Source organism: Pinus tabuliformis, chromosome J (genome assembly GCF_031772625.1).
Source record: "Pinus tabuliformis cultivar Carrire ecotype Pingquan chromosome J, CPIR1, whole genome shotgun sequence".
Classification (NCBI taxonomy): domain Eukaryota; kingdom Viridiplantae; phylum Streptophyta; class Pinopsida; order Pinales; family Pinaceae; genus Pinus; species Pinus tabuliformis.
In genome coordinates this window covers 1088546095-1088565816 of record NC_142295.1, presented here as the reverse complement: position 1 = coordinate 1088565816, position 19722 = coordinate 1088546095, and the positions used below count along the sequence as shown (strand labels likewise).

Genomic DNA, 19722 nt, shown 5'->3' with positions numbered 1-19722 from the left:
AAGTTAAAGACAATATGTCTTTGATGAGTAAACATATTATTTTGCTAATTAGCAAAGTATTATACTCTAATAATATTCATATTAACTATTATTTATACATTTTATGAATAATTGGTTTATATATTATTTTTAAAAGTAATTCCACATCTTGTATGTATTTAAATAAAGGATAATTTACATGAATATTTTGTGATCCCAAAATGATATGTTGACCTTTAATAAGTTAAAGAGAATGTCTTTGATGAGTACATGCACTTCTCACTAAGAACCATTAATATCAAATTACCAAAAAATGGTGTTTAAATCAAAAGGAGGAAGTTAGAAAAAATCATAAGGAATGGCACCTCGATTATAAAAATTGGAATATAATAAGAATAATCAAGATAAGATTTTGATCCATATCATAGTATATAGCTTGTATTTATATTCAATTATTTTCACTATATGTAATAACAATTTTTTTTCATTTATGTTTCATAAATGCCATTAATGTAGTAATAAGCTTCCATAAGGAAGGAAAATATACTTCATCCATAGGTTACCTTTATATGAATATATACAAATTTTCGATTTGTTTAATACAATTCGTAATAGGAAGAATGTTACTGAAACATTATGGAGAAAATTAGATGGAAGGAATAACAAAGATAAAATTACCATATTTTGTAGTGACATTCAAGAAGTTAATCAAGTAAATGGAAATTAGATTCATTATTCTAAACATGGACAACACAACAATATTGCATGGTTATTTATAGAGTAGGAGAGAAAAGTTATAAAAGATGTCATTCAAAAATTTAAATTTCTCATTGAATTTACTTCAAATATAAATAATATCTTAACAAACAAATAAACAAAATTGTGGGGTGGCGGGGGGAACTCATGATTGACATACCTTTACTAAGGTATTTTTGTAAATATTTAATTTTTTTAGAAATTGCATTTCTTTTTAAATTATAAAAAAATAACAGCTCCTTTATTTAGTATGTTCTACTTATATCTATCTCAAATAGTTTTGATAACAACATAAAACAAGTTATATATGATATCAACAATTACATGAGGTAAGATGCCATGATTTATAATCAATAGGTCAATTATAGAACTATTACACGTGATTTAATGCATTGTACACACGATATTTAAATTCATGTTTTTAATCATGTGTTAATTTGAATCATATGTAGGTATTCATTGTCTAAACAAATCCATAAAGAAAATATAAGATATTGTAAAAGAGAAATTCTTTGGTTTATGTGTTGTAAAAGTATCTTCCTCTATCTTTTTTCAATGCACAAGAACAATACCTCATACACAAAGTTGAGGAGATTGAAATATCTAAATTTATACACACAAGATCAATGTTGATAGTGGAGAGTCACTTAAAAGTATTGAAATCTTTTTTTAGACAATGATGATGTTCTAGGGCTTTATGGTTAAGGGATATATATTATATTGGTCCATGATGGCTAAGAGATGCATGTTATTTTAGTGCATGATAGTTGGGGGATATATTTTATGTTAATCCATGGTGTGTAATAGCATCTTCTTGAATTAACATCACTAGATATCAATATGCCTCCTCCCATTTGAGGCATTCATTCTCTCAACAAATATGGAGAGGTTTGTTGGGGAAAGTTAGGAAGAAAGTGAAAGGTTATCAAATAATAGAGATCAATTATAATAGTTTATATTAAATTTTATCAAGTTTGTACTTATTTAATGTTATATATTTTATTCAACTATCATTTATTAAGATTTAATAGTACTTAATTTTTCAATTGTTTTCCTCAAATAATTTTCTTCTTTTTTGTTGATCTATATCTAGAACCCTTTATATGATACTACAAGGTTTCACTTGTGAAATTATTGATATATTTTCTTGAACATTATAAGGCTTAACATATCACCCAACTCTCCCTTATTAACTTAATGTATTTAGTTTCTAAAAAAATATTTGTCCTCAATCACTAAGAAGTGTGATGTAGACACTAATATAATGAGTTGAGATACAACCTATTTTTAACTGGTTTCTTTGCTTGGTTGCTCCATTAGGAAAGAGAAGAGGTATGATGTGTTGGACTCTTTTGACCTCATTGTATAATGCAAAGAAATCAGTGTTGTTAAAATATCCATTAATCTCCCATAAATTAGTTAGTTAAAATTAAAATAATGAAGAAAAACCGAAACAAATAGTCATTCAATTTGTATAATCCTCATATAAGGTTAATAAAAGTTATACCATGTCACTATACTAAGGTTAGAAATATAATGTGGTATTACAAATGTCAAGAAAAAAAATGCTAGCTATAATATCTAATGAAAATAAGGGGTTATTTCACTAGAAAAATGTATTATAGATGGGGAGATATTTCGAAACAAAAATAAACAAAAAAAAAAAAGATTTTGAGAGATATTATTTAATATCAAATGTAATTAAGAATATTAATTAATATTACACAGACACATGCACTAAGGTATGGTCACCAATTGAATCATGTTGCTTGCATTATAACACCTACATTTAAATTTGGGCATTATAATATAGGATAAAGACTAGATAACTTAATATTTTCACACAATATTAATTTTATAAATTTATTGCAATCAAGTGGATGTGGGAACCTTCATGGTTGTGCAACCCATCCTATATTTATTTGAATTCATAGGTTTCTATCGAAGAGTTAGAAGTTCTTCAAACAAATTTTCAGGATTACAAAATATTCACATTATCCATGTGTACATTTTCAAACAAAATTTAGACATAGAATAATGATACAAGATGAAAAGGGTTTTCTTAAAAAAAAAAAAAAAAATTACATAATTTCTTGAAAATGGCCTTAGTATGCATTTTATTGTTGGTTGTGTGCATTTTTTATATACCAAAAATTGTGAAAGTTACTAAAAATTCTCTCATCAGAAAAGAAAGAAAAAAGAAAAAAAAAACAAAAGCAAACAAACAAACATTTGAAAAGATCCCAAGAAAACTAAGAATTTTTTATATATCAAAAATTGTGGAAGTTACTAAAAACTCCCTCATTGGAAAAAAAATACATTTAAAAAGATAAAGAAAACTAAGAAATGGTTTTTGTAACGATTTTGGAAGAATTGAAAATTAATTATTTAGTTTCTTTCTTTTATACACTAAATAGAATTCGTGTGCATTTTAATAAGGCTTAATGGATATTATTTAAAGGGATAATATATTTTGATAATTTTTTATAAGGAAAATAGAAAATATGGAAACATAGAATTGTGAGTAATGACAAAATACATGTTCTCCAACTTGAATATTGATAAAGAAATGTGTATTTCAATAAAATCATATCATTTATTAGTAGATTTGGCTAAAACTTTAAACTTTAGAGATACAAATTTTATTAATCAAGAAAACATTAATGTATTTCATGATGTGCATTTTTATATGCACACTTTAGACATTTGTTCTATGCTTTCTAAAAAAATTTAAATTTTGAGTAATTAATTCAAAATTTTTAAATTTTGAGTAATTAATTCAATTTTGACATGGTTAGTAACATTTTAACCTAGAGACTGTAAAATTATTATATTAGATTATTTTATATAACCATCGGACAAAATATTAAAAAAAAAAAAATTAGAAATAAAAATCATTTAATGGTTTGTATTAATGTAAAAGTATAATACATTATAAAAAAAATTGGTTATTAGTTATTTTTATAAATCTTTTAAATATTTTTACATTAAAAATCTTCATTTAGTAGCTAGACAAATTGACTTGTTAGAAGCTCAAAAGCTAATGATCATAAATTGAGATATAATGTTAGTTTGTGAAAAATTGTATTTACTTGTGTAAATATAAAAGACAGATTAGTTAAAACTATTTTCACTAATAAAAATAGTGATCATTGATTAATATCAATTATAATATTAACAGTTGTTTATTAAATTTTTTAAAATTGTGTATTTATTTTATATTTTAATTTTACAACTATTTGCAAAATATTCAATAATAAATATATTTGTTCTACTTTAAATCTAACCAAAAAAAATTATTACATCCCATCTTTAAATTATTTAAATTCTATTTTAATAATAATAATAAATAAACTCTATTCACAACCATTAAGGAAAAATATATAATTAAAACAATACCAAGACAACAACTCATACCTGAGACTTCATTGAGTCGGCAAACTTGAAAGATAAACTCCCAAACAATCCAAATACCAACCACTTCGGCCATAAAATCCCACTATTTTTCCTTCGAGCAGAGGGACTGAGAAATAACTCCCTTCTTGTACACCATATGGTCCGTATTTCTTCAAATTGCTCTCAAAGTTCTTATAATGTCCACTAAATGAAGTCAGAGACTCTCTCGGATAATCCAATTCAATCTGTGAATTAAAACGATAATATAGCTGAGTGGAAGATTCATAACTCAAATATTAAAATTTTACAGATTGCAAAGTAAATTCTATAACTTATTTAATAAATTAGATAATTACTTTATGACTCTGTACGAAGGTGAAACATGGAAGGAGATACGTAATCCCGAAAAGATGAGGGTTAAATTACAAAGGAAAGAGTCAGACAACTCATTTCTCTTTCTCCTTTGTAAATCAAGTCCTGATGATGAGTCTTGGTCTAGACTCAAAACGTCGACAAAAAAAAATGAAAACTGTGAATTATCCGAATTCAGATTATAAAAAATTACCTTATGAATTTTGTATCCTCCCTTTCCACCATAACTAGACCAAACGCGAGTTCCATCTCTATCATATTCAACGTTAACGGACTCTATAAATTCTCCATGTGCTATCATTATTTGGTGAATGCCACTACGCACTCCATCATTCCACATCTCGCCACCTTGGCCTCCCCATGGACCTACTGAAATAGGTTGTATGCTCTGTCCAAAAAAATTGAAATTAAAATTTCGTTAAAAAATAAAAATTTAAAATCGATTTTGTTTTCATGACCAAAATGAGATCATGGATTACTCAATTCTATAACAACATCAAAAAATTAATTCAACTCTAATTATCACCCATGACCAAAATTGAAATATCACTTTTATTTTATTTTATTTTAACACCTTAGTAAATGATTTTATAAAGCATCGAGGTGCTACTTATCTGTACTAGCGTTGTAGATTGGAACTATTTCACTATCCTTATTCACACGAAACTAGCAAACTACATTGAAAATTTAATGAATTAATATAATGTATTTATTTTCTCATTTGGGTAATAAAAGGGCTATAGATTTATAGATTTATAATAATTGAGTTTTAGTACATTGTAAGAATCATTGGTTTAAATAATCTATGGTTAATGTGGAAAATAATTGAGTTTTAGTACATTGTAAGAATTATTAGTTTAATTTAACTATGATTAATGTGGATATAGATTGATTCAGTATTAAAAATATTATCACATGTAATAATAATAATGAACTTTTATTATTTAAAATTAATAAAATTAATATATGAATAAATAGTATCAAAATAAATAGTATCAAAAATAAATATACAATTAAAAATTTTATTTTTATTATTGAGTTCGCAGAAATAAAAGTGACAAAAGCAATCTGGTTTTTCAAAATGGGGAGATCCTCAATAATATCTAAATTATAAAAGTGAGTGAGTTATATTTTGTATTTGAATTATGAGAAAGTAATAATTAATAAATTCAGTAATATATAAATTATAAAAGTGAATTATATATATATATATATATATATATATATATATATATATATATAACATAATTCATTCTTATAATTTATATATTACTGATTACAAACTATGTCTACAAAATTGTGATTTTAACAATAATAATTTGCTGCTCTAATAAATGTTCAATATTTCAAGATAAAGATTATCAAAACAAAATCTACTATATATATATATATATATATATATATATATATATAACGAACTTATGTAAAAACTATTCGAATAAGCCTTTAATCTAGTCAACTATTATGAATTTCAAACTAATAAAGAACATTATTAAACACAATATAAATTGAAATTCGGATTCATGCAAATAAATTTTTTACGTTAATAACACACCAAAAAAACAGTTCATACCTTTGGAGGATTTGGGGCGTGTAAATTTGAGAGACACACTCCAATGCAATCCAAATAACACCCACTTTGGCCATGAAAACTTACTATCTTCCCTTCCGTGAGAAATGAAAAATAAGTTCCACGCTGTACACCATATGGTCCATATTTCTTATAATTGCTCTCCAATGTAAGTGAGGTTAAATAATTATCATAATATCCACTTATTGAAGTTAGACTCTCTCTAGGATAATTAATCCAATTGAATCTGCACAGGAGAACAGAAAAATATGTATTTCAGTAGAGGTAAATACAATTTAAATAAAGTTAAGTTTCAGCCGAGGTAAATACAATTTAAATAAGAAAAATTCTAATTTCAATAAAATAATATTTATTTAATTAATTTATATTTATATATATATAATATATATATAATAATTAAAATAATTTATTTATATTTTAATGCATTTTCATTTTTAAATACGAAAATTTAAAAATTTAAATAATTTTTTTAACAATTTCATTGTTGCATTATCAGTTTTGGTCCCTCCAATTCCACCATGCTTTGACCAAACAGACCTTCCATCTTTTTCATATTCAATATTAATGGAATCTATAACTCGTCCATGCACCAATATTATCTGGCGAATGCCTCTATACACTCCATCACACCATCCATCTCCACCTTTGCCTCCCCATGGACCAACAGATATAATCTGAAAAAAAAAAAAATGAAATTACTCTAAAATACTTGGCATTTTAAATAAATAAGACATAAAATAAATTTAGAAAGAAACTATTATTATTGTTTCAGCATAAATGGGATTTATCCGGCAAAGTCTTGGCCTCTTTGCAGTTAATTAGTTAAAGTTATAGGTTATCCATGAAATTTCAGGTTTAACTTGTTTTATGAATATTAAGATCTTCTTATCATTTTCATTATTATAAATTAGATTTATCATCAAAATTAAAATTATATATACATGTGTGTGTAACTATAAATGTAAATAGTTTGTTTTTATATCAAATTTTGAATAAGAAGAGAAGTTACGAATAAAAAAGAAAAGTAAATAAATAGATGATAGTAATTGCATTTATAAATATTATTAATATAAATCTATCTTAACCATTACAAATCTAGTAAGTATTTAGAGGATCAAATTTTTTTAGTTGCAAATTCTTTTTAGAGTACAAAATTTGAAAAAAAAATATCTCAAGAAATTTAATTCCGTGGGGCTTGATAGATTTGTAGTCAAGATGGATCTCTCTTAAATAAAACTGAACAAAATAATATCCTTTAAAAATGATCAAAATATGTAATAGTGAAAAAGTATTTCTTCAATTACTTTATATAATATATATATAATTTTTTTAAATAATACATAATATATATATAATTTTTTTAAATAATACATAATATATAAATAATTGACATTAAAATATTTTACTTAAAAATATTATTTTTATTTATATGGTAAAATAGATCTTAATTTGTAGGTACTATTTATGTGTTATGTATTTTAATGTGATATTTATATAATGATTATGTTTTATTTAAAAAGTGGTTTGTAATTTTATAAAGTAGAAGAAAAATACGATACAACGAATTGAATTTTATTATTTTTATTAATTTTAACTTTTTATTATTAATTGAACCAACATTTAAATGCTTACACTCATTTATATATACTAAAGCATTTTTCTCCTATTAAATTATATATTACTTTTCATTTTTTATTATTTTTTAATTAAACCAATATATAAATGTTTATAACAATTATACCATTACAACATCACCCCATACTTTAAACCATTATAACATCACCCCATACTAAACTATAAAACTCCTCTAAGCACAATACTTCTTAAAATAAGCATTTTTTATAATTAATCCAAAAAACAAATAAATAATTTTTTTTTTAAACAAATAGATCTTAAATCAATAAAAATATATAATTAAAAACAATATCCATTTTAAATTAAAATGCTTTGTAAATCCACCTAGAAATAATCACAAAAATATATAAAGCCCATATTTGTGAAGGAATTGAATAGTGAAAATTTGAAATATAAACCCCAATGGAATCCAAATACCAACCACTTTAACCATGAAAGCCCACTATCGTCCCTTCCGTCCTGGGGAAATGAAAAATAAGTTCCTTACTCTACCCCATATGGTCCATATTTCTTTAAATTGCTCTCAAAACTAAGTGACCTTAAATAATTGTCATAATGTCCATTACTAAAATCAAGTTCTCTCTAAGATAATCTAACATAATCTGCACTGAATAAAGGAGCATCTTAATATCATAATATATTTTAATAAATAAGAATTTCTTATTTTTTATTTAAATAAAAATTATAATAAGTCATCATTAAAAATAAAATTTAATAAATATTATATGTATTTATATTAATTTTTTAATTTTTTATTTAAATTATAATTATAATAAATCATCATTAAAAAAATATTTTAACAAATATTATATGTATTTATATTAAATTTTTTTGTTGAAAAATATAAACTTCGATATTTCTTTTAAAGCTCACAATTACCTTATCTGTTTTGTTTCCCCCTCTTCCACCATGCCTTGACCACACAGCTTCCATCTCTTTCATATTCAATTTGAATGGAATCTATAGCTCGTCCATAGACTAATATTATCTGGCAAACACCTGCACACTCTCCATCATCCCATTGATCTCCACCTTTGCCTCCCCATGGTCCAATAGAGATAACCGTGTTGCTCTGTAAACATAAGAAGAAAGAATCCAAAATGATTAGGCAAGTTACCCCGAAAAAAAGCAGCATTAGTAATTGATATTACGTTCTCAATAGGATGGGAATAATCAATTGAATTATTGGGCTCTCCATGGTCAATTAGTGGTCTTAAGTGGTTAGAAATATAATTTGTCTCTTATTTACTCAAATTTAATTTGTTTTTTCTCTCTAATGATAAAGTTCTAAAAGTGTTTAAGTTATTAGTTATTGAATTAAATTTTATTTTAGATTAGGGGTTTTTGAATAGACAGTAATAGGATATTTTCTTAAGACACTCCTTGATGTGAAGTTGGAGTATTTTGTTAAGACACTCCTTGATATGGAATCACCCATTTAATAAGTGATATATTAGACATGATATAAATATAATCCCACCAAACTTACAAAAATAATAATAATAATAATATTTACAAAATCATAACTAAACTAGATATCAAATAAATATATTTTATAACTTTATTCTTTAACAAAAAAATTCTATTCCAATTAACAAATTAAATACTTAAAATTATTAAAGTGTACATACTCTTTTTACATTAAATTATTAATATATTATATTAAAACTATTTTAAAACTACTCTAAACTACCGGAACTTTAAATTTACCAATTAATCGTAACCATAAAATTTCAAATTTCAAACATAAATTTGCAAGATAAGGATCACAAGGATAAATGGGTCTAGGATGATATAAATAAAGCCCGGAAACTTGAATGAGGAATGGCACATAGTAGATGGATGATAGTAGTTGGATTAGTAAATATGATAATAATAAGTAAAAGATGATAGTATTTGGATTAGTAAATATGATAATAGTTTAGAGAAGTTGAGTGGTAATAATTTATTTTAAGTATATAGTATTAATAAGTATTTTTAAAATAATTATAAGTTTTATTTTAAAATTAAATTTTATTTTTAAATTATAAAGGAGATTGAATGATTTTAAAGATGTGGAATAATGTTAATAGTAATGAAATATTATAATGTCTATTAAGCAAGAATCTAGTAAGGTAATTTTTAAATAGCAATCATGTTTTCAATGCAGAGGTTGGGAGCGCACTAATAACAATTGTATTTTTAGCATTATGAGAGAAGTACATTGTTTCTTGTGAAAGCCCAATACACATGATATGAAAGATTGACCTATAATAAATCCCACCACTGAAGACATGTCAAATGATTCATTAACCTAAGAAGAGGAGTACTCGCAATATTTAATTTTAACACATTGTTGACCTAGTAGGTATGGGTAGCTCAAGGTTTACAAAGAGTCTTTACTAAAGGAAGACAATAAATAACTTTCTAAAGAAAAAAACACATCATATTTAACTCTGGAATATATTCAAAGATGAAGGCAACTAGTGGAAAGACATTCAAATGTCAATCTTTGATAAGGAAAGGGTGAGATCATCTCAATATAAACTCTAGGAAAAAAATCATCAATTTAAGGCGTTGATCGAGATAATAAGTGTTTGGAGAATACATATGAGTTTACCAAGTGTTATTAACATCTTGGTAGAGATAAAGGCTCAATTTCCAACATGGTAAGAATATGAAATGTCAATTCGTTGTTCTAAATGGACCTCTAGGTTCTAACAACTATAATGGAGAAGTTGATAGGATACATATTGGACAAATCAAAGTAAAATATGAACACCGTTTCTTACATCTTTTATGAGGAATTCCTTGGGAAACCTTTCTAGCATGTTTTCTAGTGGTGGTTGGAGGATCTAACCATACTACCTATAATCATACCTAAATGATAATTGAAAAACAAAGGATGACTATTATGACATAAAGAAGTATGCAAACATAGAATTTATAAGACATCTAAGAGAGGTGGATTGAATTTTCATTGGATGAACTTAGATCTACTTTATGAGAAGTATTATATATTCCTACAATATAACATTCAACTTCAATACATGGAGAAAGAGATTTATTAGCACACTCAAAAAGAGAGAAAATCTAATACCATCTATCAAGAGGATTCATTGAACCTGATGCATAAATGGGTCATTCATATCTAGAAATCCCAATAGAGATTTTGTTTGAAACCAATAAGGATAATGTCGTACATATGTATGTATGGTTGGCCACATATTTGGACCAAGTATTTTTGAAATTTTCACCCTGGAATCTTTAACTCTACCCATGGTACATTAAAAACTTATTTAAGAAAGAACCCCGAGTGACCAATCCCATAATGAAGCTGGTAGAAAGATGAAGCATATTGGTAGAAAGACAAAGCATAATCATATATAGAGTTGTTTGAGATTCCATGAATTTATTTTGAGGTGAAATATGGGAAAAACCACTTTTGACAACATGTCAATGAACAATGTCACTCTTCATCCCAAAGATGGAAACTACTTTGGAAAATTTTAAATCATTGTTGATATGTTGGTTCAGTAAAAATAAAAAGTGAGATTTGCATTATAGTGTAAAAAAATTATTGTAAATGAAATGGGGCCAGATGAAGCACATTGAATCCCTCAAAGAGGTTGCAACTAACATTATTCCTCTCCCTATTATTGGGTTATCATTCATATGGTACTACCATATCAAGAAGCATTGGGAATCTCAAGGTTTAATCAAGTTATAAAAATAATTGTTCACTAACTTAAGTGAAAGCCTCATCAATGAGAATGCCACAATAGTGCAAATTATAAAGAGTATGCATGATTTTTCATAAGAAGATACTTTTCACAACAATAAAATGATGGTAATTAAAGTACCAACATCTATAGACTCAAATATTGTTCCTCGATAGCTACACCAAAGGAATGCGTCAAATAGAGATAACTCAAGGGAAACCTTGTTAAACAACAATGCATTTAGGGTGAAAGAGCATCACCAAAAACAGTAAATGTTACCAAGGAATATGGGAAATAATTTTAATATTTATAAATTAATAAAAAAAAACTTTATATAATACACAATAGAACCAAAATAGCTTACAATCTAACTTAAAATAACAATTTTGTAGCTCTTTTCTAACACAAGGTTAAATATAAAAATAAGCATCATGTATATGAAATATTCTACCATAAATAATAGCAATTACTATAGGACTTAGAAGCATAGTTATAATCCACACTAAATCATAACATCGCACGAAATCATCAAAATGCTTCACTAATATTAACTTATCAATCAACAAGAAATTCCATTGCATACCAAGAAAAAAAACCCTTTTTAGTAATATCCATATATCTTGTTTATACAAAATGAAAGGATGGGAAAATGAAGTGTTTAGGTTGTCTAACTCTTCGTATTCCCTATAAAGAATAGGAGATTCTTTTACATGTATTTTGTCTTTTACATAGTTTTCCATGGATTATAAATGTTTACAACTTATCTAGAGTGTGGATAATGATTTCGTTCTACTGGGGATCACTTGAAAATTATCCTATCTTCCAACTTCTAAAATTTTGTTTCTAAATTAAATAAGGAAACTTTCAATAGGATCATATCCATAGTTGAAAAGGCAATATATTCTTTCATTCACACTTTGTTGATGTTGATTATTTTCTCAATATCACTCCTTCCAAGTGTTTACTAACTTTCTTGTAAAAAAAACTCATTATTTCAACCTATTGTACAAGGAGTCCTTGACTAGCTCTGATTAGGAGTGAGTGACATTCATTCAAACTAAAATTGAAATATTCTAGGAAATTATCATAATCATTCCATATTTATTTCCCATCTTCTTCTAGCTACTCACAAGCTTCTTTCCAACATCCAAGACAAGAATTTTATTAAAAGATTTTCCTTTCACTTGGTTCTCGTAAATTTGTAGGAGCTTTAGTAAATTTTTTCCTATTGTTTCAATAAATTAACATAATCATGTTATCTTTCTTATCTTCACATATATTCTTTGAATCTATTACTGTAGTGCACCCCCCTCCTAATCCACTGCCCCAAACAAGGTTAGGAGGAGGTGGCCACTATTCTGACCCAATATCCATCATACAACTATGGAAATGGGGTCTAAAATTCACGATATTTCACAACATTCTCAAAACCTAAAATGGATGGTGTCATTGCATTCATATGAGAAAGATCTTTCCAATTATATAAATTTTACCTTGATCTGACTTATGGATCATAAGATATTATCATTATCAGATAAGACAATTACAACCTTGCCACATCATCATTGATTTCCACGTGGAAACCGTATAATGCCCTGTGTGGCACCTAACGTGCCAACTCTGCCACCATGGAAAAATCCACGTGGATAGGCACATTCCTCCGAGAAATCGGAGGTCCGCCTAATTCCACGAACCTACATATTTAAACTTATCAAAAGGACCCGACTCTCGACCTAGTTGTTGACTCGACCTCTGCTTTACTAAAGGGCTCAACCCTGACCTATTGGTCAACCCAACCTTTGACTTATGCCATCAGGCCCAAGTATCTAAATCCCAACTAGCAAAACTGCCCAACTGCTCGGCCTCCCCACCTTAGATCGGGAACGATTTCATCCTTTCAATCGACCTCCTAACTTGGAATATCTTACAAGTGAATTCAAACATGTTTGCAATCCTTTTACTCTTAGAATTTTCCAAGTTCCTTATTAAATTCACACAGATGCCACAACATTCAGTTGACTTGTTGAAGAATGTGTAGGAGTTCTTGTTGAGATTTGTAACTTATGAGGTACTCCAAATCCTAGGCTAAAGGGTTTTGGAGGAATGGGCACACAAATATGGTTTGTGGGATTAGAACCCAAGATTGGGGCCAAAACCATGACGGTTGTTACTGAGTTGACCCTTGGAGAATGTAGGGAACCCTAAAGGAGATAGGGGTCGTGAAGAACACCAAGAAAGGACCTGTAAAAATGAAGATATGAATTTTTGAATGTTCATGTTGTAGATTTTTACTATAGATTCAACATCTTATGCGATATGTTAAAACACAAGACAAGAATCTACTCTACTCTTCAGCAGAAACCAAAATTGATCAATGAAAACAATAAGCAGAAAAGGAAGAATATCAATCGCACATAACAAAATATTTCTTTGATCCAAACTTAAACAGGAACACAAAAACTTACAGATATAATCATAAACACAGAGATGCAGCAGAAAAACACCTCATTTCATTAATAGAGAAATATTGAATTGTGCTTACAAACAAAATGGAAATAAGATAGCTCGGATAATGGTAGCTTATCTCTCAGAAGAGATGTGGCAGCTACGTGCCTCTAAACGGTGTTTCAATGAGGCTTAAGGGCCTATTTATTATTGGGAAACATGAGAAAACCCTAACCCTAGGAGATGTAACATCGAGAGTTTCTGGGCCTCGTTGGGGTTAGTTGGGCAACCAACTTCCTAGGGTCGTAACTTGGTCATATTATCTCTGTTCAGCGCGTACGATACCTTGTTGGAAAGGTCCCTCTAAGTACTATAGGTTTCGCAGCATGCCCTTGCCTATGGCTATGGTCTTGCCGCGAACCCAAAAAAAACATCGTTTAGGGGGTCAAAACTGCTCTAGAAGTTCAGGACCCAAAAAAATCCTAAAAATTGTAAATGTTGAAATGAACAAGGAAACAGATGAAACTGACTGGGGGGTCTAGGTGGAATAGGCAGGTGGCCACCAATACCCACCTGGATCATTCTCTAGGGAAAGCAACTGCTAAAAACCCCGAATATCTATATTGCATTAACCAAAAGATCTGAGAAGAAAATACAATGCTTGTTCAACCCGAAAAATTCATGCACAAGTAAAATTTATCTCTCTGCTTAACAACCCAGCTCAAGCCAAAACTTATCCAATTTTGTTGCCTGCCAAGACCCTACTTCGTCGCGCAATTCCTGAGAGAATTAGCCCATATTTAATTGGGAAATTCTCATCCCATGATTGCGTAATCCATCCATGGTCCTCAACTAATTACATGCACCATATGTACAACTCGGAAATTATGCAACTGATAGTACACTATCCCTTAACTCTAATCTGAACTAGGTCTTCCTCTGAAATGACATGCATGAGTTATTTTTTATTGAATTATCTGATTAATGATTACCTGTGAATTAAATCCAATTTAATTCAATTGACCACTCACTAGTTCCTCCAACAGTTAGAACTAGTTTAACTAAATTTAACTCAGTTAAACTGAATTAAATAATTACAACTCAATAATAACTCAACCTGGGCCCCTAAAATTTAAGGATCACTCTACATGACTCTAAATAGACTTCCAACTCGAATTTCCTAAGTCAACTAAGTCAATTTAACTTAGTTAACTATTACAAGTTGCTATGAGAATAGAACTTCGATTTAATTCACAATTTAATTCAAGGACAATTTAAATTGGAATTTATTCTTGTTATTTTTATCACTCCCTCTCAAAAAGAAAGGGATTATCATCTACCCCAATCCTATCTTTGTGAAACTCAAATTTGCATCTTGAAAAAGCCTTTGTCAAAATATTTGCATCCTACTCCTCTGTGGGAATGTAATCCAACAACATAATTCTCCTCTGCACACAATCTTGAAGATGATGATACCAGATATCAATATGCTTGGACCGATCATAAAAAACTGGATTTTCAGAGAGTTTGATACAACTCTGGTTGTCACAGTAAATCACAGTTGGATCCATCTGCTAACCAAACAAACCAACCAGAATCTTCTTCATCCTAATAGCCTCACAAGTTTCTTCACTAACAACCATGTACTCTGCCTATGTTGAACTGAGTGCAATTGATCTATGTTTATCATTGTACTAAGAAACAGTTGTTGACCCAATACTGAAGATCCCCCCTAATGTGCTCTTCTTATCGGATGGACTCCCTACCCAATCTGCATTGGTGAAGCCTTGAAGCTTCACTCCCTCTATCCGTTTGTACCATAAACCATACTGAGTAGTGCCTCTGAGGTATCTCAACACATGCTTGCCTACCTTCCAATACATCTTGGTTGACTTGACTATCGCTTGACTAAGTTGGTTAACTACATAGCACAAGTTCAATCATGTCTTCACTAAATACATGAGTGAACCCACAAGATGCCTATGATTAGTAGCTTCCACTACTTCACCAGAAGTAGCATCATCCTTCCTCCACTTACATGCTAGAGGAGTCTCCATGGGTTTACTTCTCTCCGTGTGCAACCTTTTCAGTATCTCGTTGGCATACTTTCCCTAAGAGATAAAAATTTCCTCATCAACTTTCCATACTTCCATGCCCAAAAAGTAGTGCATGAGCCCCAAGTCCTTCATTTCGAACTCTCTTACAAGATCCTATTTACAAGACTTGATCAACTTATCATCACCTGCCCGGAATAAGATCATCCACATATAAAACAATAATCAACAATTTACCTTCAACCACAATACAGTAAAGGTTCACATCTGCTTCACTTTTGGTGAAGCCCAACCTGGTGAAATAGCTATCGATTTGTGTGTACCACACACGAGGGGCTTGTTTCAACCCATACAATGCTCACTTGAGTCGGCACACATGCGACTCTCTGTTGAAGGTCTCAAAACCTTTACATTGCTCAATAAACAGATCTTCCTCAATCATTCCATTAAGGAAGGCTGTCTTTACATCCATCTGATGTATCTTCCATCCCATATGCGATGATAGTTCCAAAATGGATCTGATTGATAAGGACCTTGCAACAGGAGCAAAAGTATCATCATAATCAATGCCCTCTACCTGAGAAAAACCTTTGGCCACAAACCTACACTTGTGTTTCTCCATACTACCATCAACTACTTGTTTTACATTGTAAAGCCATCGGGAACTCACCATTGACTTATCTGTCAATCTTGGGACCACATCCCAAACATTGTTCCTGACAATGGAGTCATACTCCTCAACCATGGCATCAACCCAAATTGGTGTATGCACTTCTTCCTGAAAAGAGGATGGCTTAATCTCTGCACATCTTCTCATCAGAGCCATGCATCCAGTGTACCTCTCAACTGACCTCCTTTTCCTGTGTTGTGATGTAGGTGCTCCCACATTCTCTCTAGCATCATGGAATACCTTGTCAGCCTCTTTGGTGCACTTTCTCCCATCTCTAGAATAATTTGCAAGAGTGGGTGTCACCACCTCCTGCTCCTCTACATGTGGTTGCTCCAAATCATCCTGAGTCTGCTTCTAAGGCTTCTTCTGGGGCTGGATGTTAGTAATCTACTCTCCCTCTCAACGACCAAGTCTCTAACCTTTGCCTTGCTCCTCAAGGTTTTGCATGCATATTCGACCTCGAGAGTATACATGTTTTTGACTTGCACAGTGATCTTTTTCACCTGTCCCGTGGTGATGTGTCTAAGGAAAACCTTTCCCTTACTAAAAATCACATCGTAGCCACGGTCTTCCAATACCAAAGACGGAAACAAGATTCTTGTTTAGTCTTGTAACATACATCACATATGAGATTCTGAGAGAGGAGCCAGCCTCCCTCTGAAAGGTAAATGTACTGATGTCGATCACGCTATACCTGCCATCATCTCCAAACTCTATGTTTTGCTTGAGGTCTTTCTCCTCAAAGTCACTGAAGAGATATCTTCTCACTGTCGTATGGAACGAGGCACCGTTGTCGAGATACCACATGCTTCCCATTACAGTGTTGGTCATGCATTAAATGAGAGTGAAATCAAGTTTGAATTGTGAAGATAGAGCTTCAATTGCGGGCTCCTTCTTACTTGCTTTCTTCTGTGGGCAATTCATGGCAAAATCACCGTACTCGTGATAGTGAAAACACTTGACTTTCGACAAGTCCTTCTTCTTGCTTCCCTCCTCACCTTGGGAATTCTTTCCCTTGGCTTATTTTCTTTGATGACTAATGCAAAGTCCTCTTCCACTTATTTGGAAGACGTCCCATCTCTGGTGTTCCACCGAATCTCTTCTTGTACCAAATCCGACCACAACCTCTCCCTCCCATTAACAGAGTCCTCGTAACTATGCCAGCTCTTGGGAAGTCCTAGAAGATCTAGGCTCACCATATCTTCTTCGGCAACAGTAATCTCGACACTTCCAAGATCATCCTGAAACTTGGTCAAGTACTTCGGAATTGAGTCGCCCTTTTCCATCTTGATCTTTCTAAGTTTATATTTCAATGCTAAATTCCTATGAACATTGTTATTTTGAAGCAAGTCCATAAATGTCTTCCACATTGAGTATGGAGTGTCCTTACCATGGAGACTCTAGACAATGTGGTCTCGAACTCCTTCCAGGATAATCCTTCTCACTTTTGCCACACATTCTCCATTCAGCCAGATCTTTAGCATTAGATGTTGGAGGCTTAGGAATGTCATGATCTATGAATTCCTTGAGGCCATTGTCTTCCAACACTGCCTCCACCCTGTCCTTCCAAGCTATGTAATTTGAGCTTCCCGCCAATGCATACTCAAGTCTCAAACCATAGAAAACCATATTGTTGTTCTGAAGTATGAACTACAAATTTGATTTCACTTGCACAACAAACTCGAATTATCTTCTTATATATTGTCTTTAGCTCTGATACCATGTATATGTTTACTGTAGATTCAACAGCTTATGTGATATGCTAAAACACAAGGCAAAAAGCTACTCTACTCTTCATCAGAAACCAAAATTGATCGATGAAAACAATAAGCAGAAAAGGAAGAATATCAATCGCACATAACACAATATTTCTCTAGGGAAAGCAACTGCTAAAAACCTCGACTGTCTATGTTACATTAACCAAAAGAGCTGAGAATAAAATATAATGATTGTTCAACCCAAACAACTCCTACACAAGTAAGATCTATCTCTCTGCTTCACAACCCAGCGTAAGCCAACACTTGGCCAATTTGTTTGCCTACCAAGCCTCTACTTCCTTGTGCAATTCCTAAGAGAATTGTCCCATATTTAATTGGGAAATTATCCACCCATGATTGCACAATCCATCCATAGGCCCTCAACTCATTTCATGCACCATTTGTACAACTCGGAATATTATACAACTGATAGTACATTATCCTTGAACCCTAATCTCATCTAGGTCTTCCTCTAAACTGACATGCATGAGTTATTTTTGAGTGAATTATCAGGTATCTAATTGATCACTGCATGTGAATTATATCTAATTTAATTCACTTGACCACTCACTAGTTCCTCCAACAGTTAGAACTAGTTTTATTGAATTTAACTCAGTTAAACTGAAATAAATACTTACAACTCAATAAGAACTCAACCTGGGCCCCTAAAATTTAGGGATCACTGTACATGACTCTAGATAGACTTCCAACTTGAATTTCCTAATTCAACTAAGTCAATTTAACTTAGTTAACTATTAAAAGTTGCTATGAGAATAGAATTTCGATTTAATTCAAGGACAAATTAAATTGGAATTGCTTGTTGCTATTTTTAACACATGTTGGCAAAAAAGATAGAAGATTCAAGTCGAACTTAGTTAAAAGACCCTCTTGGAATGACTAGTTGTTTCCCTAGAGAAAGGTATATATAAGAGGAGAGGAGGAGCCTCATTCCTAACCATCCTAGGAGCACAACATCGTAGATATACCTTTGAAGTGGCCACAGGCAGAAGAAGTCCAAGCGAAGTGGAGAAGGAGCATAGGAGATGTCTCTTTGTTATTTTTTTAAGGACTAAATCTAAAGAGAAGCAAGTTAAGGGTGGGGAAGGGAAATCTGAGTAGTTTTGAGTGTATGGTTTGTGGGACGTTCTCTCCAAGGAAGGTCACAAGATTCTATGTAGTTGCAACCTTGTTTTAGTAAGGTTGTAGGAATGAAAGAGGGTTACAACAAGGGTCGAGTTAGGCCAAGGAACAACGCTAGAGCATGGGTCTTATAGAAGAGGGGGAGAGAAGATTTATAAGCAATGAAGGAAACATTTGGTGGGTTTTACTAGTTGCTACATGCAACCCTAACCAGGGTCGTAATTGC

The 19722-nt window shown here is 30.6% G+C and overlaps 1 pseudogene; it reads right to left on the bottom strand.

The window, feature by feature from the left end:
* Window positions 1-4160: 4160 nt before the first annotated feature.
* On the bottom strand, window positions 4161-8864 carry LOC149230809 (jacalin-related lectin 3-like; annotated as a pseudogene).
* Window positions 8865-19722: the final 10858 nt, after the last annotated feature.